Below are 27,251 nucleotides of genomic sequence, written 5' to 3' on the forward strand. Positions count from 1 at the left end.
AGATGTGAAAGCCACTTGTCATAAATAACAAACATGTCTCTCTTAAATTTGATTTAGACTAAGTAGAGCTAATGTAATATGTCTTTAAATGACTATGATTTCCCTGTGAAAATAAAATTGTGCTTACCAAGGTTTAGTTACAATCAATTGCTCCCAAAATAGATAGTTCCACTCATGGAAAATAGAGTAGACTTTAACTGTTTGTCAAGTTGATCAATCATTTACAAACAGAATCCCAACTCTGGAAATGAAATCGGAAACTATCTAAGTTATGATGCGGATTTACAATCCGTAACAACTTTGAATTTAAAATATGATGTAAATGCAGATTGGCAATCCGCAACAAAATTCATTTATATAAATTTTTTCATGATTTCATAATGAAAAAAAATTAATAGCTAGTATAAGAAAATTCAAGTCATAGGGGAGAAAAGGCTGAAACATCAGCATTGAAACAAAGTGTTGAGTCATGCAATATGCATTGATCATCATCTCCTAGACCTCAATAATCATTTTGCCTATTTTCAAGTCAGATCATACCATAATGAAGATTTATTATGAATTTAGTTCTCCTTTACCTTCCTGAAATCATAGTCACTCGGTCAAGAGACAGAGTAATACTACTAATATCCTTCTAGTCTTAGCTGAGCTCATATCCACCTAAACATCTCCCTTCTAAATCACTACAAAGGATCATGCATACACTTTGCAAGTAACAATGTCAACTGTAGAAATTCTTCAATCATGAATTTGACCATTGAAGAATATGAGAGTGATTTGTATTCATAGCCATGTTAATCAAACTTGTATAGCATTATACCAAAAAAACACATTTAACATCGGTTACGAAGGGGGTTTAACCTCGACTACAGAGCCCCCAACTTCTGCATTTTTATTATTTTTAAAACTGGATGGTGCATCACATATTTTCTCTCCATTATTTGAGAAGGCAAGGTAATAGAGAACAATTATTACCTCGATTTATAATAATAATCGAGGGGAAAACATTGTTATTTAATTTTTTTTTCTTCTATGTTTTGGTTTGAACATGTATTATAGAATCATATTTTAGCAATTTCTATAAAAAGAAACATCGTACATTTTGCCAATTTCTCAAACAGACACATTGTACATAAATATTCGTTGTTTATACCATTTGCAAAGCCAAAATGGCACATGCACGCCTTATAAATTTACAACAAATTAAAACTAAAACAAATGATTAACTAACAAAAGCAATAACCAAAATGCAAAGTCTTTTAGATCGCCCAAAAATTCTCTTTTGTGATTTGTCACCGCTCGTTAAACACCTACAATTTGAATCATATTTGAAACCAATTAAGATCATAAATAACAAAAAATGTTAAATCTTTAGTAAAATATATAAAAAGATAAATGAGTAAATATGTATCACTAAGCGACATAAAACATTTACTTACTATTTTTCTCGTATCTCCTCTTGATGACCATGACGAATAGCATGCACATCATCATCGAAATTATTTTCTTCAGATGAGAGACGTACATGTGTTACGAAAGAGAGGGTATCAAAATTTAAATCTTGATTTTCATCACTATCAGGAATATATTTTCCTTGTAGAACAATTGACCATCTTATGTTAGAAGGATCAATAACATAAAAAACTTGTTTGACTTGGGATGCCATGATGAATGACTCGTTCATATAATTCGCCTTTCGAAGATCAACCTGTGTGAATCCTAATTCATCGGTTTCTATATCAATGTTACTATCAATCCACTTGCACTTAAAGAAAGGAATTTTAAAAGTAACATAATCAATCTTCATAATCTCCTCAATGGCTACAAAGTACGCTCTAGATGTCAATACAAGCTTCTTATCTTTTGAACTTGAGAAGTACATGGATTCAACTTCAACCATAACCCCACTATTTTGCATAGTACTACGACCATCCTTTGATTATGTATAGAATGAATATTTAGTAATTTCGTATGCACTCCAAGTTATTACATTAAATTTAGACATATGTGACATCCATTTAATTGTCTCTAATGCACTACTCTCTTTAGAAACTCTTTCATTAAACCATGTTATGAAAGTTTTGTTATGCTTTCTCAACAATATTTTTTCAATCATTCGAGGAAATTTTTCCTTGATAAAACTTTTGTGAATGGTCAAGTAAGGTTGAATTTTACTAACGTTATTCAATATATACAAATGTGTTTGAAGAACTACATCTTGATCAAATGTCTTGACATTTAAACCTTTAATACCTCTACCATCATATCTTCCATCATGACAAGACTCGAGAACTCCTATAGAGTTCGTTTCTGACAAATAGTTTGTATAAAACAAAGTAGCTACTTATGTGATGTACCGTTTAATGATCAAAACTTTTTGACGGTGATAATTCTTTGTATACCCTTTTAAAGATCTTCATGTATCACTTTATCATATATAACCATCATAAATAAATCGGACCATAAATTTCAATCTCCCTTACTAGATGAATAATAAAGTGAACCATAATGTCAAAAAATGATAGAGGAAAAAACTTGTAATTGACACAAGATAATTCCAGTCTCATGTTCCAACTCATCTAAATTTCTAGATTCAACGACTTTACTACATATAAAATTTGAAGAATAAGCATAATCTGGTTATAGTTACACTTATATTTTTTGGTAGAATGTCACAGATTGCCATTGGTAGAAGTTGTTGCATCAAGACATAACAATCATGAGATTTTAAGCCAAGTAATTTGAGATCATTCATTGACATAAGTTTTTTCATATTTGATGAGTACCCTTGGGGAACTTTGATACCCTACAAACGATTGCAAAAACTTTTTATTTTCTATTTTAGACAGAGTGTGATATGATAGGGTCAAATATGTTCTATTTCCTATATCTGTTTTACCTAAATTTTGTCGTATACCCATCACCACCATATCTTCACGGGATTTCTTAGTATCTTTTTACTTGACTTTAATGTTTATAAGTGTTCCAATCAAACTATTACATACATTTTTATCCACATGCATCACATTAAGATAATGTCTTACATAGAGGCTAGACCAATATGGAAGATCAAAGAACACTGACCTCTTTTTCCAAATATTTTTCTCCACGGGCCCTTTTTTGTTTCTTTGTTGTCTTTTATAAACTTCCTTCCCGGTTAAGGGCTTTGGAGCGACACGATAATCTTAAATTTCCATTAAAAGCCTTATGTAATCTACGATATTTATGATTAAGTCTTAGAAGTTTTTGATTCCCAAGGTAAATAGTTTTTTTCTCCATTTTTTAATTGGTGGAAGCATGTATCATTTTCACATATTCGACACGCTTTATGTTCCTTGATGTTGTACATAGACAAATGACCGTATGTAGGAAAGTCATTGATTGCGCAAAACAACATGACACTCATCTTAAAGTTATCACCTTTATACACATCATTAACATCAACACATTCCTCCCACAAAATTCTTAAATCTTTAATCAATGGTGTTAAATAAACATCTATGTTGTTCCCTGATTATTTTGGACCCGAAATCATCATTGATAACATCATATATTTGCGCTTCATGCACAACCAATGAGATAGGTTGTAAATCATGAGAAGAACGGACCATGAAGTATGGTTAGTACTCAAATTACCGAACGTGTTCATTTCGTCGGTGGCAAGTCCAAGCCTAAGGTTCCTTGGCTCAAGGGCAAAAACTGGAAACAACTAATCAACTTTCTTCCATTACAATGAATCAACTACATAGTGAAATTTCCATCAAATAATCTTTCATATGGATGACATCTAGTATTCTTTGCGTTATTTACATTAGCATATAGTCTCTTAAAACTTTAAATTATCGGTAGGTACCATATCACCTTGGAAGGAACACCATTTCTAGTTACACAATCATCATCTTCATTATCATTGTCCCTCTTCTTGTAGCATAACTCCCCACTCCTCAGACACTCCTTCAAGTTTTCATATTATTTCCTATATAATATGAAATCATTACAACATGCATGTATTTTGACATAGTCCAAACCCATTAGACACAATATCTTCTTGACCTCATAACTACACTTTGATAACGTGTTACCTTCTAGAAGCATTTCTTGTAACAGTTTAAGCAATTCAGTTAAGCTTTTATCCGTCCACTCACATCATGCCTTAAGATTAAATAGTCTTAACAGAACTGACAATCTTGTAAAAAAATTCATCCCTGATATAACGATTCTTCGAGGTCTCTTTCAAAAGTATCTTCCAGATGAGCTTTCTTAAAAGCATATACTCCAATATCACGAATCATATCTTCTAGATTATTATTCATAAATTCATCATCTTCAACTCTATGTGACATAGGTATTTTTTGGTCACTTCACTATGTCATACCCATTTCGTGTAATTTTGAATAATTCGATCACAACCTAAATGATTGAATATAACATCCTTGAATGTTTTTGCGTATTTCAACAAATTTTACAAGAACACCAAAAAAGCCCATTATAGTTTCTGAGAGTAAAATAAAATTGAGCATCCCAAAATAAAACAACAATATCAATAAACACCAACATTTTAGTTAAATCAAAATTAAAAATAAGAATATTATGAATAATATGATTAAAGATAAAAATTATTAAAACTTGTATTAGATAAATCAAAATTTTAATTTTTTACAAATAAGACAATTATTTTATAAAAGCTAATACAATTTTATAATATCTACTCAATATTTTTTAATAAACTCCTTTAATCTTTTTTACATATATGAAAAAAATGGTTGATAGATTTCTATTAATCAATATTTGGATAAATAGTTTAATTTTTTCCGTTTCATATAATTTTGACTATATGCGAAATAATTTTTTTAAAAATTTTATTGACACACTACATAAGTGGATAAATTGTTTTACTTTTCCCGTTTCATACAATTTCCACGATATGAAAAAACAAATTTTATTTATTAACTACATATTAGGATGAGTAGTTTAATTTTTTCCATTTCATATAATTTTCATGATATAAAAAATAAAAATTCATTAAAATTTTATTGACTCACTACATATTTGGATCAGTAATTTCATTTTTCCCCTTTCATATAATTTCTACAATATGAGAATGTAAAATCTATTAAAATTTTATTGACTCACTACATAATTCATAATTGGATCAATAGTTTCATTTTTCTCGATTCATATAATTTTCACGATTTGAGAAAATATAATTTATCAAAATTTTATTGACTTATTACATATTTGGATCAGTAGTTTTATTTTTTCCATTTCATATACTTTTAAACGTTATCGAAAAAATAAAATTTATTAAAATATTATTGACTCACTACATATTTGGATCAATAGTTTCATTTTTTCCTTTTCATATAATTTTATAATATGAGCAAGAAAAATTTATTAAAATTTTGTTGACTCACTACGTAATTCATAATTGGATCAGGAGTTTCATTTTTACCGTTTCATATACTTTCTACGATTTGAAAAAATATAATTTATTAATATTTTATTGATTAATTACATATTTGAATAAGTAGTTTCATTTTTTCATATAATTTCTACGATATGAGAAAATAAAATTTATTAAAATTTTATTGATTTAACATATTTGGATAAGTAATTTTATTTTTTCCATTTTATATAATTTCTACGACATAAACAAGTACAATTTATTAAAGTTTTATTAAATCATCATATAATTTATAATTGGATCATTAGTTTCATTTTGTCCGGCCAATATAATTTCTGCGATATGAAAAGTTTGTTAGTTGGTTGGCTAAGGTTGTAATCATGTGTAAAGGGAATAAGAAAAATATTATAACTGAGGAACACTCCATCATAGAATACATGAAAAATACAAATCGAGCCATTAATGTCAAATGATTATATCATTGCATTACTATTTTGCTCTCGAGATATATCATTGCATTACTATAAGTAATGGCGGCAAAAACTATTTCATATTTATTTCTTATGTATTATATCATTGCATTACTATTTTGCTATATATATATATATATATATATATATATATATATTTAAAAGTATTATTTTTATGACTTTGGTTTAAGAGTCATTTTATATATATATATATATGAATACGAATGTAAAGTTAATAATCATAATTTGTGACTAGAGTGCAACTCTCGTATCATTTCATATTTTCTAATAAATAATGATATTTCTTTGGAATCCAATTATTGAATTCCTAACTATATGATATAATTGAAGGATAAATTCATCAGCCTCAAATATGTATTGAGATCCCAACATATATCAAAGATAATATATATAACAAGAGAAATGTAGGATGACTATGACAAGTCCATGTAAAAGGGATTGATTGCACTAATAATTGAAGTCAGAACACAAATTAAGAATGATCTGTACCATCTGGTGCACGGTCCATTAGGAAATAAAAAAGGTTTGCTCTCATCCTTTCACAAATGGCATTCCATTTAAAAAGGTAGAATTGGTACATCCAGGTGCACCAGCAACAATTTACAGTAGCCTCACCATGGTAAAAGAATAGATTTAAGAAACCTCTATCTAGTTGCAAGACATAGATAATATAAAAACCAACACATGAAAGGCTATAGGATCATAGAGAATCCGAAGAGTTTCAAAATATAAATTATTTTTTATGGTTTAATTAAAAGTTCAACTTTTTTTTTTAATTTCAAATTCTCTATACAAAATTTTGAGTTGATATAATCCTTAATAAAATAAAATTTTATATAATAAATAAAAATTCACAAATAAATCAATTAAACAAATAAAAAGAATTTAAATAAAAACTGTGAGGTTTGGTGAATAAAATTTAATTGTTTTATTCAATAATTAATTATTTTTTCACATTTATTTTAGATATAGTTGTGGACTCTATCTCCAAACAAAAATATAGGAGGGTGAAACATTAGACTTACACACTATTTAATATATCAATGACCAATTTCATATTTTAATTAATCACACATATTTAATCTTAAATATTGCATCATTGAAAAAGAAATTAAATAGAAACCAAAACAATATTGATAATAATAAGAATTAAATACTATTAAATATTTTATTTTCTAAAACAAATATTATAGAAAATAATAGGCGTTAAAAATACAAACATGTTGATATAAATGTGTTGATAACAATGTATTGGTGTGGGACACATTTCTAAGATAAAAGGTCTCTTTTAAAATTATGTTGAAATTTCTCTATTTGTTTAACTTTATATTTTTACTAAATACAATTAGATTTTTGTTAAATATTTTTTTTATTAAGGCTATGAGAAGTTATAAAAAGCCTAATTTTATATCTATAAAGGTAAGTTAATTGTCTTAAATTTATTGATATTTCATATGAATTTTATATATATATATATATATATATATATATATATATATATATATATATATATATATATATATATATATATATATATATATATATATATATATGTATGTATGTATGTATGTGTGTTTTTTATTTATTTAGTTAATTTGTAGACCTATCAACACGATAATAGTTGGGCTTGTGGTTGTTATGTAATGAAAACTTTGTTTGACATTATCGAGACGAGTATATTTTAAGAATTACGTGAGGTAATAACAGTCATACCCCAATTTTGTCCAGACATTTTTATTTTTCCGTAAATTTGATTTCATTTTAATTTGCATCATATGCACAACATGACATGCATTTCGTCATAAATAATACCTAAAATATCAGTCGGAATAAATTATTGAAAATACAGACAAATCAGTTGATTCACTTCTCAAAAACGTGCAAAAGCAACGGGCAAAAAGTTTCAAAATTAAAATTGCAGACGCCAGTATTATTAATCTACGGTTCACGTAGTTTAACCTGGTGTGCCCGTTATATTTTTCAGCCACTGTTTCGGCTGCTTTTTAATCCGTTTGAGCCGTTTAACCGATGAAAATTTATTTCAAAATTAAAAGAAACGCTGTATTTTTTCAATAAGTATATTTCATGCTGATCAGTTTAGTGCATCCGATATAATTTTTCAAACAAATTTTCGCCCGACTTTTATTCATTTTTGGTCGTTTTATTTTTATTCTTTTGTCAAAATATTCAAATTAAATAAATAAAATTTTCCATGCTCTTATTTTAATTTTATCATGTTTATTTAGAAAGTTGTGATTTTTATTTGAGTTAATTGATTTAGTCTCATTTAAGTCAATTAAATCATATAGAATGGGCATTATAGGTATTCTAAATTATTTGTATTTCTTCGATTCAATCTTGATCATTGTTTTAATTTAATCAAAGGTTTAACTTTGCATTCCATGTGCATTTTGTTGTCCAAACAAGATTTAAATTTAGTGAATATTAGTAATGAGAAGTAAGCAAATATCTCTTTCCTCCATCATGGCCACGCGTCCTCATTTAAGGGATAAGGTAGCCAATTGTAAGTAGAGAGGATCTTTTCCAAAATCTTTTCGGCACCACCACAAAAACCTATCTGACCCCATTCCCAACGGTCCTCTCTCTCACCACGTGACCTGCCCCACACCAATATTCGCACTACACACTCTCTTTCTGCTAGAAGACCAAAGGAAAAAGAAAACGTGAAAAGGGGAAGGAGAATTAGATGGGTTTCTCTTTAAAAAAGGGACGGTAGAGGATTGATGGATTTTTCCCTTTATTGGCACCAAATACCCTCTCATTTTTTCAACTCACTCTAAAAAAACAGAACAAAAAGAAAGAACGAAATAAAAAAAAAAGGAAAAAGTGGAAGAAGACGGTGGATCTTCTTCGTCACCTTCTTTCCGCTTTCGTTAACCGACGCATCACTCCCTTTCAACACCAGTTTCTTCTTCAACCCTCCGTTCATTCACCATCACCACACGACCTTCACTCTGTTCCGCCGCGTTTAACCACTGACAACAAACCCAATCATCTTCTTCTTCACCACAACCCGACAACTGCAACGCCGCACAAACCACCGGCCTTGCCGCTACAACCAAGACAACGCTCTTTGTTATCTCCGATGACAAAAAATCTGGAGCTCCGATCCCAAGTGTACATTCGAAACTCCGTTTCACAACTTTTGCAGTCCACATTCACGACTCAACCATTTCAAACGGTAACCTCAATCAATTCAATGATCCGCTCTCCACTACCACTTTCCGACAAAAAGTTGTTATCTTTGCTCACGACATCCTCTACACGATAATTTTCGGTTTAAGTTTTGGTTCAGCACACGACCTTGCGGTGAATAAATTCTGGTTTTGATTTCATTTTATGGCGTTTGCGTTTGTACACTGGCTTTATTATGGGGTTAATATTGACTATAATGAGTGTCCGCCGGTTGATGTTGGTTGTGCATCTGTTGTTTCTTTCATTCTAGGTATTGCTTATGTTTTAATCTTCAATGCATAGCCTCAAATTTGTTCATAGTAAGTATGCGTTATTGCTTGCTAAATGACGTTTTTTCTTTCAATTTGATCGCGTCTTTTTCATGCCGTGGGGAACCAGTTGTTTCTGTTAGAGCACTTGGCAAAGCATGTTGTTATTGTAACTGTTCCTTTTTTTTACAGGTCAATAAGGTTGTTGAACTTTTGTTTTTGTGTTTTAAAGGTTGGTATGAGAGTGGCTTACTGTTGGGCCCAATATTTTTACTCAAACCCATATGTACTTTTGTTTTATTTTGCACCTCTTATTATAATGCGATCTTTGTAAACTGGCTTATCATTATTAGTAATTGTATAAGTAGCCATTATTCTGTTTAATACGTTGCATTTTTAATCAAAGTTTAATCCACGGAATCGGTAATTTGATGTCGTTATTCCAAATTTCGATATATCAATGGAGCATTTCACCGCGTTTCAACCCACATACGACGTTCCGACTCCGTTGTCGTTATGTATGAACCGGTTTTGAGCACAACGATTTAATTGAGTTCGCTAAATCAAGCATTAATATTTATTTCTACAACCGTTAATTAAATCGGTTAATTAATTAAATTTTGATTAATTAGTTAATTTTAATTAATGTTAATTAACTCAGTTATTTGATTCATATAAATAATTATGATAATTAATCTTAATTAACTTAATTAATTGATATAACCAAATTTTAATCAATCAATTTTGGTAATTAAACATTGATCGATTTCTTTCACTATCACCATTTCACATCATTTCTAAACCAAAACCCATTTAATCTCACACATAAGCGGAAATCTTGGTCCAACGCCAAGTAATTCACTTCAAAACCGATTAAGTCATAACTACGCAAATTCAAATCTTTTTTTCTTCTAAATATTTTAACTTCTAAAGAATTTTCTCTCTTACCGTAAACTTGGGATGTAAAGGATATAGGAAGCGTTCGCTTCATTATTTCTCAAGTGTTCGAACGATTGGCGTACGCCACATCGCTCGATATCTTGTCACCCGATTAAAGCTTCAACCACATTATTCAAGTCATTTGTTTCAAATTAACACAACTTCTAAACCTTTTCAATTCTAAAAATCGGATAATAAAAAGATGGGAGGCGTTCGCCTCACCATCTCGAATAATTGAATGATTGGCGCACACCATATTGCTCAAGTTATCGATTTCCGATTAAAACCGCTACCGTCCAAATTCGAAATTATTCTTCCAAATCAATATAAACAATTTTATAATTCAAACCTCGGTTGAAGAAGAATGGGAAGCGTTCGCCTCACCATCTCTTTAATAATAGAGTGATTAGTGCTCGCCATATTGCTCAAATTATCGACTTCCGATCAAAACACGTTAATTAAAACTTGGATAAAGGAATGATGGCGCACGCCTTATTATTCCTTGAATAAGCAAGTGGGAGGCGCAGGCCTCACTACCGTGCATATTCGACATCCGCAAACAAACTTTCAAAAATAATTCGAACGAAAAAAGGAGTAGAAAGCGATCACCTTATTATTCCTAGAAAGAATTGAACGATTGGTGTGCACCATATTGCTCAATATTTCGTCTTTCTTCAAAAACATATTAAACACACTAAACTTAACTTCTCGCCCCCCTGTGATCGAAATCAATCAAACAAAACATCAAAAACATTAATTCAACTTGTCACCCCCACGTGACCAAAACTCTTTTAAAAAAGAACATTGTTTAATCCTTTCTAATGTGCACAACAAACTAGTGCTTAAGCCTCCGCCGAGAGTAGATAAGCCAACGTTTAGCCTTTAGAACGCGATCTACACAATCGTTCATTAAAAAACACCAACAAATCGTAGTTCCCCGAACTACGAATGCTCTGATTTCCTTATTACACCATAAGGATACGTAGGCAGGAGATTGTTGTATCTTCACAAGCACACTAATAAAAAGCCTCCTTTTTCCCCCTTCCGATGTCCCCATCCATATCTATTCAATATTTTAAATTACTCGAAGAAAGCGAACAACATTCAACTAACATTCAAATAGCAAATTAGACTAAGAGGTTCCCGTTGAGTACAATGGACGTGAGGGGTGCTAATACCTTCCCCTTGCGTAATCGACTCCCGAACCCGAATATGGTTGCGACGATCATTATTCTATTTTCTTAAAGGTTTTATCGATATTTTTCTATTCCTTCATTGGAATGAATAAATTTCGGTGGCGACTCTGTTCGAACTATTTTTCCGCGTCCATCGCGAGGGATCGCATTTTTCGAGGTGCGACAATAACAAATATATTTAATGTTTAATATGTAAATCACGTCACTTCATGTTTTAACATGTCCTCATTTAATTTATTTTATTGTTTAAATTTGTAGATATATGATAGTCCATCATCATATGACAATGACGTTATTGATAATATTCGACAACTTGGGGCTCAATTCTTTTTTCAAATAGTTGAAGAGCAACATCAATTTAAAGAGAAAGAAATTGTGAATTCGATAAAAGATGGCGTTTTATAAGAATTAATATTGAATTATTAATTAACACTGATTTTTGGAAAAACTAGGTACAATTTATAAGTGTTTACACTTCTTTGAAAGAGAAAAAAAGTGTCGAATATGAGTTTTAACACCAATATATAACACTTCTTTGAAGTAGCTACAAATTTAATTATTTATGTAAATAGGGTCAAAATCTATTATCAAAATTGAGATAGAATCTATTTATATTTTGCACAAAGCCGAAATGAATAAACATCATAAATTAATTTGGGTAAGTAATAAGAAGTGAACGAACTCATTTTTAAAGTTTGATCAAATCACTATCATTAAATCGCTCATGTTCTTGTTCCAGTTTAGGATTAGTTAGCTACCTATTCCTTTGTCGAAAATCATATCCAAAGCCAAAAAGTAACTTCCCCTCTTGATTCCCGCATTTTAGCATTTGAACTATCATGTCATGAAAATAATATATAATCTCACTTTCATTTGAGCGAATCACAAAATAAATACATAGTTACAACAAATAACTTTTATCAGCAATGAAGTTCACACAAAAATTCAGTTCAAACCACACATACCATACTAGGATCTAAAAAATCAATTGCATGGAGTCCATGTCTATCTTTAGGTACCACAATTGTTTACTTTTGATCCTTTATTACACAGGTTTTCCTTATTCTAACAAACATGATCAAAAATATCACAAATATTCAGCCTAAAAAAGGTTTACCCGTAGAAGGATCATAACATAATCAAACCTTAGTTTTTAGCTTATACTCGATAGAGCGAAATCGAACCCAAACACGTTCCTGGATCCGTCGATGTTAAAAGCACTAAGAATCGAGCCACCAATGCAACGTGTCAATTACACAGGATCAAGTTGGGGTTGATGTAGGTTTTATTAGAAGTAATTCATATTTATTAATTGTATTATTTTCTTAGCCCCTAAGTTTGTTAGAGGGTATTTTAGTATTTTATCATATTCTAGTAACCCTAGTTTTAACTTATAAATAGGGTGACAATCATTGTAACTTTTATCATGTTTTGTAGCCGTCATTCTCTTAATAGAATATTTCCGTCCATCATTTATTCTACCTTTGCACCAACAATTGGTATCTAGAGCCCAGTTCGGATTCATTGGGAAACACGGGAAACACGAGTGAACGTGAGGTCTTGTGTGTTTGATTTTGATTCTTAGATTCGTGTTGAATCTTGAACAAAATCTGATCAGAATTTTAATTCTGTGGGTTGGGAAACACTGTGAGAAATCTGAGTGTACTGTGCAAGGTAGAAAGATGAACGGAAACGGCAACATGAACACCAAACTTCCAGTATTTGATGGTAAAAACTGGAATCGTTGGATGATCCAAATTCGTGTACTGTTCGGTGCTCAAGATGTTCTAGATCTTGTCACTGATGGTTATGTTCCGGTAGCAGCAGATGCGACAGATGAACAGAAAAACGCGCAGAAGGAAGTAAGGAAGAAGGATCAGAAAGCATTGTTCTTCATTCATCAATGTGTTGATGTAAATGTGTTTGAGAAGATTGCAGATTCAACGACAGCAAAGGCTGCGTGGGACACACTGGTTAGATGTTATGGTGGTGACGCATCAGTGAAGAAGGTGGAGCTTCAGTCCTTGAGAAAGAAATATGAGAAGCTCAACATGAAGAATAATGAGAAAGTTTCTGAATACATCTCCAGAGTGATTCTGATCACTAATGAGATGAAAGCGTGTGGAGAAACTCTTTCTGAAGAAACAATCATGGAGAAAGTATTGAGATCCCTTACCTTTCAATTTGATTACATTGTGGTAGCAATAGAACATTCCAAAGATCTGAGCACCATGAGAATTGAAGAGCTGCAGAGCAGTCTAGAAGCGCAAGAGTTGCGTTTGACTGAGAGAACTTCTGAAAGGGAAGTAGAGCAACAGGCTCTGAAAGCAACTTCTGATAGGAGGTATCAGAAGCAGTCAGAAGCTAGGAGAAGATCTGATGGTGGTCAGAAGTCAGAAAGCTCAACCTCTGATAGACAAAAGAATGCTCAAAAGGGAAAAGAGAAGTATGACAAGAAGAAGATCCAATGTTACTGTTGTAAGAAGTTTGGTCACTTTGCTAGAGACTGTTGGTCAAACAAGGAGAGAAAATCAGAAGAAGCAAATATAGCCAGAAGTTCTGATGACGAATCTGTGCTATTGATGGCCTCTGAATCTGATGATATGGATCTGATAGACTGGTGGTATATGGACATTGGCTGTTCAAATCATCTTACTGGAAACAAGAAATGGCTGGTTGACTTTGACTCTGAAAAGAGGACAAAGATCAGATGTACTGATGACAAATATCTTAATACAGAGGTATGGGAAATGTCAGAGTGATTCTGAACAATGGGAAAACAACATTGATTCAGAACGTGTGGTATGTACCTGGCATCAGAAGCAATCTGATGAGTGTGGGACAATTAATTGAGAAAGGTTTTTCAGTTACCATGAAGGACAATCTTCTGAAGCTGTATGACTGCAATCAGAAGTTGATTATGGAGTCAGAACAGTGAAGGAATAGAACATTCAAGGTGAATGTCAGAACTACAGACTCAGAATGTCTTAGTGCAACAAGTGCTGAGAAGGAGAGTGAGTTGTGGCACAGAAGATTTGGTCATTTGAATTTCAGAAGCTTAAAACATCTGAATTCAAAGAAGTTGGTACATGGAATTCCTGCAATTAAGAAGCCTGAAAAATCATGCAAAGTTTGCATGGAAGGAAAACAACCACGATTGCCATTTGCGTCAGAAACTGCTACAAGAGCAAAACATGCCTTTGGAGTTGTACATTCTGATGTGTGTGGTCCATTTCCAGTAGCATCGATTGGAGGGAATAAATACTTTGTGTTATTTGTTGATGAATTCACAAGAATGACATGGGTATCCCTTATTAAGTTTAAACATGAGGTGTTTGATGAATTCAAGAAGTTTAGAATGAAGGCTGAGAATCAGAGTGGTCAGAAGTTGAAGATTCTTAGAACTGATGGTGGAGGTGAGTATAACTCCAAAGAGTTCCAGAAGTTCTGTGAGGAGAATGGAATTGAGCATGAGGTCACTGCTCCCTATACCCCTCAACACAATGGTCTTGCTGAAAGAAGAAACCGCACTTTGCTTGATATGGTGAGAAGCATGCTAAAGGAGAAGAAACTTCCTCAGAAGCTCTTGGGAGAAGCTGTTGCCACTGCAACATATGTACTCAACCGATGTCCTACGAAGAAGTTGAAGGAAATAGTTCCAATACAGAAGTGGACTGGAGATAATCAAAGTGTTAGTCATCTGAAGGTGTTTGGTTCTGTTTGCTATAAACATGTTCCAGAAGCCAGAAGACAGAAGCTGGATGATAGAAGCAAAGTGATGATTCTGATAGGGTACCACAGTACAGGTGCATACAAGCTCTATTGTCCAGAAACCAACAAAATTGAATTCAGCAGAGATGTGATTGTGAAGGAATCAGAAGTTTGGAATTGGGATAAGTCTCAATCTGTTTCTGATGTTAGAACTTCTGAAGAAAGGTCAGAGTTAAGAATTTCTGAAGTTGGAGTAAACTCTGACGTTGATTCTGATTCTGATAGTGATTCTGACTCTGGAGAAGACTCAGAAGATGAAGGTGACTCTGATGATCCAGACTCTGATGACCCAGACTCTGATGGTAATCCAGATTCTGGTGGCAATTCAGACTCTGGAAATATGCCAACTCCTGAAGATAGTCAAAGCTCTGGAGGAAGTCAACCATTTGAAGCTAGAAACTCTGAAGCTCAAGACTCTGAACAAGTTCAGATACCACAAAGAATAAGAAACATCCCCAGAAGATATGCAGAATTTGACATGCTGAAAGACACTGAAGTAGAATCTGAATGAGAAGTTATTCAGTGTGCCATGTTAGTAGACTCTGAACCCATAAGTACAGAAGAGACTCTTAAGAAGAAGCTCTGGCTGAAGGTCATGAAAGAAGAACTTGATGCTATAGAGAGAAACAAGACTTGGAAGCTGACAGAACTTCCAAAAGACAAGAAAGCCATCAGCGTCAGATGGGTTTTCAAGCAGAAGTTAAAGCCAGATGGTTCAATTGGCAAACATAAAGCAAGGTTGGTAGTCAGAGGATTTCTACAGAAACCTGGGCTGGATTACTCTGAAGTGTTTGCACCTGTAGCAAGACATGAAACAATCAGAATGGTGATTGCAATAACTGCTAACAGGAATTGGCCTCTGATGCATTTAGATGTAAAATCTGCATTTCTGAACGGTCCATTAGAAGAAGAAGTTTACGTGTCACAACCTCCTGGATTTGTGAAAAAGAATCAGGAAGGGATGGTGTACAGATTATACAAAGCTCTATATGGATTGAAACAAGCGCCCAGAGCTTGGAATCAGAAGATTGATTCATTTTTCAAGAAGCAAGGCTTTCAGAAATGTGAGATGGAGTACGGTGTCTATGTTCAGCATACTTTTGAAGGAAATATGACTCTGGTATGTTTATATGTTGATGATATACTGCTGAATGGAAGTTCTGAACAGGAGATAGCCAAGTTCAAGAAAGTTCTTATGAATGAATTCGAAATGACTGATCTAGGCAAAATGACATACTTTCTAGGGATGGAATTCAGATACTCTGAGAAAGGTATTATTTTGCATCAGCTCAAGTATGAATTAGAAATTCTGAAGAGATTTAATCTGAAGAATTGTAAGATTGCTGTCACACCTTCTGATACAAATCAGAAACTGGATTCTGACTCTGATGGAAAGGATGTGGACGCTACAACCTTCAAACAGTTGGTTGGTTCTCTGAGGTATTTGTGCAATACCAGACCTGATATTTGCTATTCAGTTGGGATGGTTAGTAGGTTCATGAGTAAACCTAAGTGGTCCCATTACGAAGCTGCTGTCAGGATTCTGAGGTATATCAAGGGAACTCTGAAGTATGGAGTATTATTTCCTTCTGGAAGAAAGGATGAGTCAGAACTTCAGAGTTATTCAGATTCTGATTGGTGTGGAGACAGAGTTGACAAAAGAAGTACGTCTGGGTACTTATTCAAATTTCTGGGAGGTCCCATTTCTTGGTGTTCCAAGAAGCAACCTGTTGTGGCGTTGTCAACTTGTGAAGCTGAATACATTGCAGGTGCTGTTACTGCATGCCAAGCTGTGTGGATTCTGAATCTATTGCAGGATCTGAAGATTAAAGTAAATCAACCTCTGAAGTTGATGATTGACAATAAGTCTGCAATCAATCTTGCCAGAAACCCAGTGTTGCATGGGAGAAGCAAGCACATTGAGACCAAATATCATTTTCTGAGACATCAAGTTCAGAGGGGAGTGTTAGAAGTTGTACACTGCAGCACTCAGAAACAGTTGGCAGATGGTCTGACGAAAGCTATCAAGACTGATCAATTTCTCAGATTAAGGGATGGAATTGGTGTTACAAGTTTTGATGGAATATGAATTAAGGGATGGTATTAGAAGTAATTCATATTTATTAATTGTACTATTTTCTTAGCCCCTAAGTTTGTTAGAGGGTATTTTAGTATTTTATCATATTCTAGTAACCCTAGTTTTAACTTATAAATAGGGTGACAATCATTGTAACTTTTATCATGTTTTGTAGCCGTCATTCTCTTAATAGAATATTTTCGTCCATCATTTATTCTACCTTTGCACCAATAGGTTTAGGGTTAGGGTTTCTTCAAGAGATGTAGCCATAACTTGATGGATCGAATGATGTTCTTCAACAACAGTGGTATGACCATAGATTACACTAATGGACACTGTGTCTCCAGTTTCCAAGCATTTTTCCTAAGAGAAAAAAATTCAGCATGTGGCAAAAACAAATAGGTGGAGACGACAACAATTACGAATAATCTAGTATTACCATACCTGAAAAACAATTTCAAATGATACAGTTCCTACAACACGTTCAACCATGTAACTAATAGCCTACAAGAAACATTGTACAAGATGTTAACTTGTAATCTAGGAAAATGTCAAATGGAATGTTAACAAATCAAGAGGAAATCAATCACCCAACTTGGTAGTTTTCTGTGATCAACTGTTTGTCAGTTTCAAATTTTAACTATGCCATTTTGACACATTGTTCCAAATTACACTACATCCACTGCCCCTAATAAAATTGAATACCATAAAGGAAAACACAAACCTTCGGGTCACTAAATGTCTCAGTTGCTGCAAAATGAACTGAAATGGGAATTAATGCTGATGAATTTGCTTGTGGAATAACAAACTCCATTGACCCACTGCCAAATTTTTAAGATCAGACAAAACAAATCAATCTTAATAGGTCACTTCAAACTAAGCATTACCTGCGGTTTGAATTATGAATCAGAAGGACATACCACTCCAAAATGGAATTCCTAGAGTCATACATGCAAAGCCAATTTTATTAGGGAGACCCAACCCCGTGACCGTTTAGTTTTAGATGATCAAACATGCGAACTAAATTGTCATCAGAATTGGTAAATGAAGTGTTAGATTTGGTTAATAGATATATTAGATCTCACAAATTGTTAATTATCTAGTGAACTTTATTAACCAGAAATTTAGACGTGATAAACCTTAGTTTTAAAGTTTCGAAAGCTACATGTAGTTAGAAATCACTACACATAAGTCTAATTGATCTAATTATGGAACAAAAAATTAAAACCACTTCAATACAATATGCATTTTTGCAGTAGAAGCATATTAAAAGAGTAACAGGCTAACAATGCGGTTGCAAGCATACCTCAATTTTGTCAAGCATGGCCGAGGTTGCTCTCCCGGTTCTTATGCAGGCATCTCCACCAGACGCATACCTCAATTACATGTCACCTCATGCTTGCAACGTGTAACCGACTCAACATAGGCTTTTTCCCCAGACGCGTCAACAATGTATCTACCGTTATTGGACTAGTAACAACAGATTTTGTATCACACCAAACACCAGCAACAATGTCCATAAAATTAGAGTCTGCAAAAAGACCAAATTAGCTTGATATAATTGAGTTATTTGAAACTATAGGCATTGCAACATCTATAATTTTTAGGGATGCTGACATTAGAAATCAAAGAGCTAAGCATGAAGATGACATTTACCTTTCTCAACAACACTTTGTGGTATCAAGTAAAGCCAAAACTTCTTCATTCTCCACCACAAGTAGATGCCTAAATTTCTCTGTGGGCATATATCAGCCATGTGTTTAAAAGGTAAATATACATAGCAGAAACTTGAAAAGTTGAGTGAATATCTATAACACTACCAACCAAGCAGCATCTTTTGAAGGGCTTCTACAACAAGAATTTCAGAAAGATGTCTTGGTCACACCTTGGCTGTAAGTATCCACAAAACAATAGAACCTATCCATCACGAATAATAGTTAATACACACAGATGAGTTAGCACATATGAGTTTTCAATCAAAGTGAAATTATACAAGTGAAATAACAATCACCTTTTTAACGATTTTATTGACAACTTGTTTATGTTTAATTCCTACTGGAATAGCCAACAAATTCAATATCCTACCCAAAATACCATATTGAAGACAATTCCACTGACGAGGAGTAGCAACTAATTTTTTTTCCTATTATGATTGGAAGAAACAAAGTTACCATGGCCTAACCAATTACAATTCTCTCAATTTCTGAACACCTAACCAAAGCAGGGAGTGAACTGCATCTCTCACATAAAAGTGTCTTTGAATGCCTTCAAGCAAGCGTCATCAGAGGTAAAAACAATGAACTCATCTCTATGTGTAAATTGTAACGTCCCAATTTTATTTAAATTATTTTTCATAATTTAATTATGTGATACTTGTGGTTGTGTTGTGTTGATTGATATTTTGATGTGTTGTGTTGCCCTTGAGGTAGAAAGGGTGGTGTAATGAGTAAAATTAATTATTCATATTAGTTATTATTTATTTAATTAATTAATATTATATAAATATTAATTTAATTATTTAATTTGAGTGGATTATTACTATTATTATTATTAAAAAATAGTGATAATATAATAAGTTAATAAAATAATAGGAATTACAATAAAAATAATAGAAAATGAGATTTGGGATAGAAACTCAATAACATAACTTTTGGGAGAAAAGAGGAGAAGCAAGAAAGAGAAAAGAAGAGGATAGGGCTCAATGGGAGATTCACCATTGAAGGTTAAAGAATCTAATGATAGGAACTCTAAGATAAGGGTGGGGTTCTGATTATCTAAGGGTTAACATTATGATGGTAGGTAGATTATGCCATGTAGATTTTGTGTTTTCTTCTCTTTGTTGAATTGTGGGAATGATGAATGTTGAATTATGTGAATGATGAAAATGTTGTTGTTAAACCCCTGAAATTTGATTGGATTATGTGTTGTAAAAGTTGTGAGAATTAATATGGTTTCGGGTCAGAGTTGGAATGATGAATTGTTGCAACTGTTGTTGTTGGAAGGTCTGGGGTACATATGAATTGATGAGAATGAATGGTTTCTTATGCTAATATGTGATTTATTGTGAATTTTCTATTTTAATAATTGAATAATTATAGTATGTCGAATTCGGAGATCGGAGGTTTTTATGGAATCGCAATCGAAGGTCTAAAAGACCTTCAACGGCTAAAAATAAGTTTTTAGGTTCTTCTTCGAACCTATAACCGGTTACCGATCTGAGTATAACCGGTTACCACTTGAAAAAATAGGTTTCTGGGCTGTTTATGAGCTTGTAACCGGTTACCGATTTGAGCGTAACCGCTTACCACTGTTACGTGAAGAATTGGGAAATTGAAAATGATGTAACTTGAGCTCCATAACTCTGTTTGACGCATGGTTTGAAGCGTCAGAAAACTGAGAGTATGTACTATCATTTAAAATTAGTTTTAGTACCTGAAGTTGAATATTTTTCTGAGTGATGATATTGATATGCATTGTATTATTTATATGGTGGCATGACATAACCTTAAATGCATTGTTGTTTCTTATTATGTTGTATGTTGATATTGTTGAACTGTATAACATGTGTTTGATACATGATGGCCAGTATTGGAGGTGTACATTGACTATAGAGGTGGGTCCTTGTGCATGATGTTGTTGTTGCATGTATTGTATGTCGCATGCATTTATGTTGTTGGATAGATGGATAGTTGTTGGTGAGCCTCAAATCCCATTGTGTGGATTGGGTCGGTAGCTGATTCCGGAGGTGATGAAATCAGTGAGACATTATCGAAGGTGATGTTTGTTCTCTAGATTTTAAGTCTATCGAAATAACTATTTGCAAGTCTACAGTCTATCGCGTAGTTTTAAAAGATATTGATCCCATAGAGACCTAACTATCAATCTATCGTTTCTAATTGTCACGATGGTTATCTAAGGCAAATCAATTAAACAAAGATGAGATGAAATTAAATAACTTTAATATATTTAGAAAAATAATATCGGGATGTGGCTCTTATCAAACAACAGTACTCTTGATTGCTTCTAAATAGGATCATTGTACGGGGCAATATTTTCTACATTGAAAAAAATGTGATTGAACAGGAACTGTCGCTTCCGCATATTCTGAACCGGATTTGACTCTCTAATCTATATCGTCCACTGTCACATGTGACCGGCGCTTAATATGTTAAAGTAGTAAATCTTTTTTTAAGAAATCAGACTCTTTACTCAGTTAAAAAGTAATTTTGATTGTAAAATTTAACTTAAAAGGGTTATAGGTCTTCGCTCTGGTAACCGGATACTAAACCTACAAACGCGCCCGCAAATAATTTTAAAACTTCCTTCTAGAAATATTATACTTTCCTTGTTAATTAACAAAGTGCTTTCGCGATATTCATTTATAAAAAACAAACCAATCTTATTCTTTAATGTCAGACGACTTTTGATATTACCCGACGTTTTCACAACTCTACTTTTGCAGTGACCGATTAAATTGAGTTCAAAAAGATTGAATTAAAATTAAAATAGCCCATAATCTAAATCCTAAAGAAGCAACAGTTAGAGTATCGACAAGTGACGGTCCTCACATCCCATCATTAATGAATTAGTTGGATATGCTTATAACAAACATGATAGTATAAGTTTGAAGCTTAGAAGTAAACATTGCAGAAAAATAGTTTAAAGCAATACGGTGTGATAAATAAGACTTGTAAATAAAAGTATTGCGAGGCGAGATAAATAAAGAGCGAGTAAATAAATAAAGTTGTAATAAAATGCAAAATGCGATAAAAACCTGCTCCAAACAGAGGCTTAAATGTGATACAAAGTAAATTTGCTGAAGACTGGTAAAGGAATGTAAATGGTGGCAAGTTTAAAATGTGAGAAATTAAAATGCTCTAAACTTCGTACAAACTCAATACTCATTGGTGTTATAACCCCTCGAAAGGACGAGTTATAACTTTGATTGGTGATTTTCGTGCTTAAGATTGTGCTAAGCTTGAATGGTTTGGAAAATGAAGTTTGAAGCCTATTTATAATGTTCCAAAAACCTAAAATGGCATGTGAAGCTTTCTCATTTCGTGGGAGAAAAAATAGGGGAACATGGAAAGAGTGGAAGACCAAGTGGGTCCATTTTCTAACCGACTTCCTTTCACAAAGGATGGAGAACGCCATGTTAAGGGGGCGAACTCCATCTTCCCAACGTGTGGAAGAGTGGGTCAATCCACCCATTGGTGAGTGGGACACGTCATTTCTAATATGGTCTTCCTTATAGCGAACGCCATGTAGGTCGCCTTGTTTGGAATTTCCATTTTTCCATTATTTTGCATCTGAATTGTTTCCTTTCTTTGCATATGGTCCCGATATGGTTAAATACCTGAAATATAGACAAAGCACCCACATAACACTGGAAATAGAGCTAAAATGATAGCGATGTACAAAATGAGTCAAAATAACGATGTAATTTGGTGTTATTCAAACGCCATCATACTTGAACCTTTGCTTGCCCTTAAGCAAACACTTATGAAGAAGAAAACATTGGTGTGTTAGACGGTGTGGCTAGTGATCGAGAGGGGGGTGAATAGATCACCTCTTTTAAATTTAACGGATTTAAAGTTTTATCAGAGTTTTTAAAGTTGGCGGAAAATATCAGTCCCGAATCGACTTCCGTATATTCTGAACCGCTACTAGAAAACCGGACACACGAGTTTAATGCTGGATTTGAATGAGAATGACAGAAACTATCAACACCAGAGTTTTAGCTAATTGAATGCACTTATCATTAAAGTCTATTTCCAATGAATAAAACCTAGCTAACAATTTTGTCAAACAGTTGGTGTGTATGTGATCAATGATGAACAGCAGTGGAGTTTAGTTAAAGAAGTTTTCTTGCCACTGCTGTCCTGTAAAAGGTACAATCACAACACACTAACTGAAATTGCGAAAACTGTTTGAAACGTAAAGAGGAGTAAGGGAAGAATACGATACGCAGAGATTTGGTAAGGAAGTTCCCCACGTCGTCCTCGCGTGTGGGTACGTCTCCCTCTCAATTTCAAATGAAATTGAGAACTTTGATTATCAATTATTGCCGAATTCGTTGATACAAGGTTATGATACTAAGACAGAGTTCTAAATTCCAAGAACTTCTTCTTGTATGAAACCTCCACTTGATCTGAGCACAATCAAGAATTTCCTGCACAAAATTGCAAACAATTCACCGGTTCCACGACCTGCTTGCGAAATCCCCCGATCTCCAAACGCAACGCTGCGGCTGAATCTGTTCTGCAAACGTGACTCACAAACCCGCAAGAACACTCCAGTTCTTGAAGGACAAACCAATAGGTTTTTCCTCGAAACCCCCTTCAATCTTCAACTCAGCTAGATCCTCGATCGTTCCACTGAAAAACCTCAGCTAGATCCTTGATCGTACCACTGAACGTTATCTCGTTGATCCTTTAATCCAAAGAACAAGAATGGTTATGTGTTGATGTTCTTGAAGAAAAGTGATTGAGAAGATGGAGAAGATGAAGTCTCTTTCAGGTTTCCATCTGCTCAAAAACAATTGCTGCTACACACTTCTTTGATCTTGTGTTCAATTGTTTTTCCCTCTTAGAATTCGTGTTGACCACTGCTGTCATAACATTTCTTTTATATGCAAAAACAGAAGCTGTTAGAACATAAAACAGACTTATGCATTGATACATGAGGGTATGCATTGATGCATACTGTAAGATAAGTGAGTTTTTGGTGAATTTAAGTGAGCATGGATCGATGCATAATTCGTATGTATTGATGCATATGATATTTCCACTAACATGGATCGATGCATAATTCGTATGCATTGATACATAGGGCATTTCAACTAATCATGCATCGATGCAAGGCACGTATGGGTCGATCCATAGAGCATTTTGCCTGTCCATGTATCGATACATGATTCGTATGCATCGATGCATACTGAACAAAAGAATTTTGTGATTTACAACATACTGTATGTATCGATGCATGGGATTATGTGTTGATGCATACTGACACAAACATACTGTATGTATCGATGCATGGGATTATGTGTTGATGCATACTGACACAAAATGGATTTTATGAGTTCTTTTAAGAGATGTATCAATGTAGGTCTTTATGTACAGTCATGCAACAATAGAATGGGATAAAAACACAATAAAAACACAAATGTATCATGTAAGGTAATGCACAACCAACATTTGGATGATGATCACACAATTTGCTATCATTCAAAATTTATTCAAAGTAAAGAATTTTCTCACATGGTGCCTTTGTAACTATTTAAGGATAAATACTCTAATTACTCAAGGTCATATTGATAGGTACTAACTCGCAAGCCAAGGGTGTCGTAGTGACACATTCCGCGTTTTGCGGTCGTAAATCTCCTCTCTATACAAACCAATTCGCATTACGTTGTTATTCTCGTGCCTAACTTACTCGTCCCATGGTTCGTCCCTTTTCATTCATGTGCAATCACATTAAGCCTTTTATCTTTTCATACACGAAAGTCGAACCTGTTCGTGACCATGATTCATATTTTGTCAAAAATTCTGATGAATATGCAATATTCTTAAAGGTTTCACAGCCGTTGGGCTAAATGACCGGTTGAGGGTCACCTAACTTAGAAGGAAAATTCCTTTCTTTTTCTTACTTTTCCAGATTTTTACTTCTCTTTTCTTTCTTTTTATCGTGGGATCATTCACCTATTTGCATCGGTCCGCTTACTCGATGGTGATTTAGATGGTGCTGACTGCTAGGATAAACTACTCAAAGATTTATTTAGGGGCGAGATTTCAAGGCCGTAACATAACAAGTATCCAAATTGATCTCCAAAATTAGGAGACTTACGAAGTTAAGACGATACTGATCTTTTATAGGTTTTCCCAACTCTTTATAACCTATTTATAACTGGTCTAATCGCCATGAAATTACAAATAACACTTGTTTACTTAAATAAAAAAAAAGTGTATGGTTCATGAAATGGAAGAATTAATAACTGACAAAAAGACATGCATAAAGACTCGATATCACAACACATGCAATGACTAAAATAATAAATTTATCTAGAAAGTAGGGAAAAATAAAACACGGGAAATACAATAATCAAGATATGCATTAAAGATTAGAAAAAAATGAGCAAAAGCCCAAAAGTGCATGAGTAAAATAGCTGCAGAATAAAAGTAAAGTAAATTTCAAGTAGACTTTATGACGGCGGTGAAATAAGTTCCTCCTCACACAAGAACTAAGCATCATCCTCAATTCCCAAAAATCTATGGATCGAATAGAATTCATGAAAAATGTGGTTCATCTATTTTTGCATAGAATCCACGAAGTTATGTAGAACGCTAATGAGAGTTGAAATATCAGTTTTAATGCCAGTACGTTCGACAATAAGTGGGTCATGATTGATTGGTTCAGCCAGGGGTGATGGGGGGGGGGGGGCTTCGTCAGTATCAGATGATTGGTACTCCACTTGATTTCCTAAAAGGTATCGCTAGTTGTCCCAATTATGCACGTTCATCCTGTCTAGGTTTGAGATAGTGAATTGGTGTACTGGATCTTGAAGGACTAGAATCTTGTAGGTATTGGGTCCTTCTTGCCTCACTAATCCTCTATTTAGGCAATGTTGAATGTTAATCAGGTTATAATCGCATAAAGGTTCGAGGTGCACAACTTGGCTGTGGAGGCCTAAATCTATGGCGATATGGGTGACCATACCGCCGACATAAATGTTCTCGACAATTTGGGCGGTTATCTTGGCGAAATTTTCCATCAGGAAAGCAGCAGAGTGTATGGAGCGGGATCGAAAAATACTGAATATGAGAAAGACCTCCTATTTACTGACAGGTCCAATATTTTCAGCCTTACCAAAGAAACTTTGAGCTGCAACCATCTGGAAATACCAGATGGAAGGGTTATAGATTATGGGTGGATTCATTCTTTCGTAATCAGGCGGGTAATCTTCAGTAATGCTACCCCAGAAAAAGTCGAGTTCACATTGCATATCATAACCTACTGGTACTTCGGTGTAGGCTTGGGGATCATACTGGAAGGCTAAAAGTCTGGCCAACTCATTATGTGTCTGTCTGTATTCCTTCCCAAAGAGCCAGAAGGTAGCAAATCCCTCGACACGGTATATTCCCACATTAGGGTTGTATCAGTAGGAGCTCGGGAATTCCAATGTTAGGTTTTTGTAGGTTGGCTGCCCATGGAAAGATAAGTGGTCCCAATTAAGCTGGTTGAACATAAACTTCACACTATCGCAGAGGCCTAAAGCTATTAGGCCAAGGAAGTCAGGGCATCTGGTTGGCGAAATGGTTCGTGTAGCCAAGACTTCATAGCGTCTTCTTTGAGCCTCATTTCTGAAAATAGCTTGCATGCTATTAGTACCTTTCATCTCTAAATGATTAGTGTGAAACATTAGTCTGAGTTAAGCCTGTAAGGTAATCAACTAAAAGTTAGTATTGTTTGTAGGAGTAAAATAAATCACCGTTATTCAAAGAAAAGAAAAAAAAACTGCAAAAGCTAAAATAAATGAAATCGTGGGTTTCCTCCCATGCAACACTTTGTTTAGTGTCGGTAGCTCAACAGTGGTGTAATTAGGATGCTTGTGTTGCAAATGGTGGTTCAATTAAGTCATGGCGAGAATAATAGGTAGGCATGTCACCGTTGGTGTAGTGTTTAAGTCTTTGTCCATTAACCATGAACGGGTCAGCTGATTGGCTCTTAATCTCAACTGCACCAGAGGGCATGACTCTCGTGACCTCGAACTGTCCAGTCCAGTCCATATGGAACGTAGTTTACCAGGAAATAAGCGTAACCTAGAGTTGAATAAAAGTACTATGTCGCCTACCTGAAATTCCTTCCTTGTGATACGCTTGTCATGCCATGCTTTGGTTCGCTCTTTGT

General features: G+C 33.9%; 1 pseudogene; it reads right to left on the minus strand.

Annotated features, from left to right (window-relative positions):
• Window positions 1-12,248: 12,248 nt before the first annotated feature.
• LOC127131253 (lecithin-cholesterol acyltransferase-like 4) lies at window positions 12,249-17,659 on the minus strand (annotated as a pseudogene).
• Window positions 17,660-27,251: the final 9,592 nt, after the last annotated feature.

This window comes from Lathyrus oleraceus, chromosome 3 (genome assembly GCF_024323335.1).
Source record: "Lathyrus oleraceus cultivar Zhongwan6 chromosome 3, CAAS_Psat_ZW6_1.0, whole genome shotgun sequence".
NCBI lineage: Eukaryota > Viridiplantae > Streptophyta > Magnoliopsida > Fabales > Fabaceae > Lathyrus > Lathyrus oleraceus.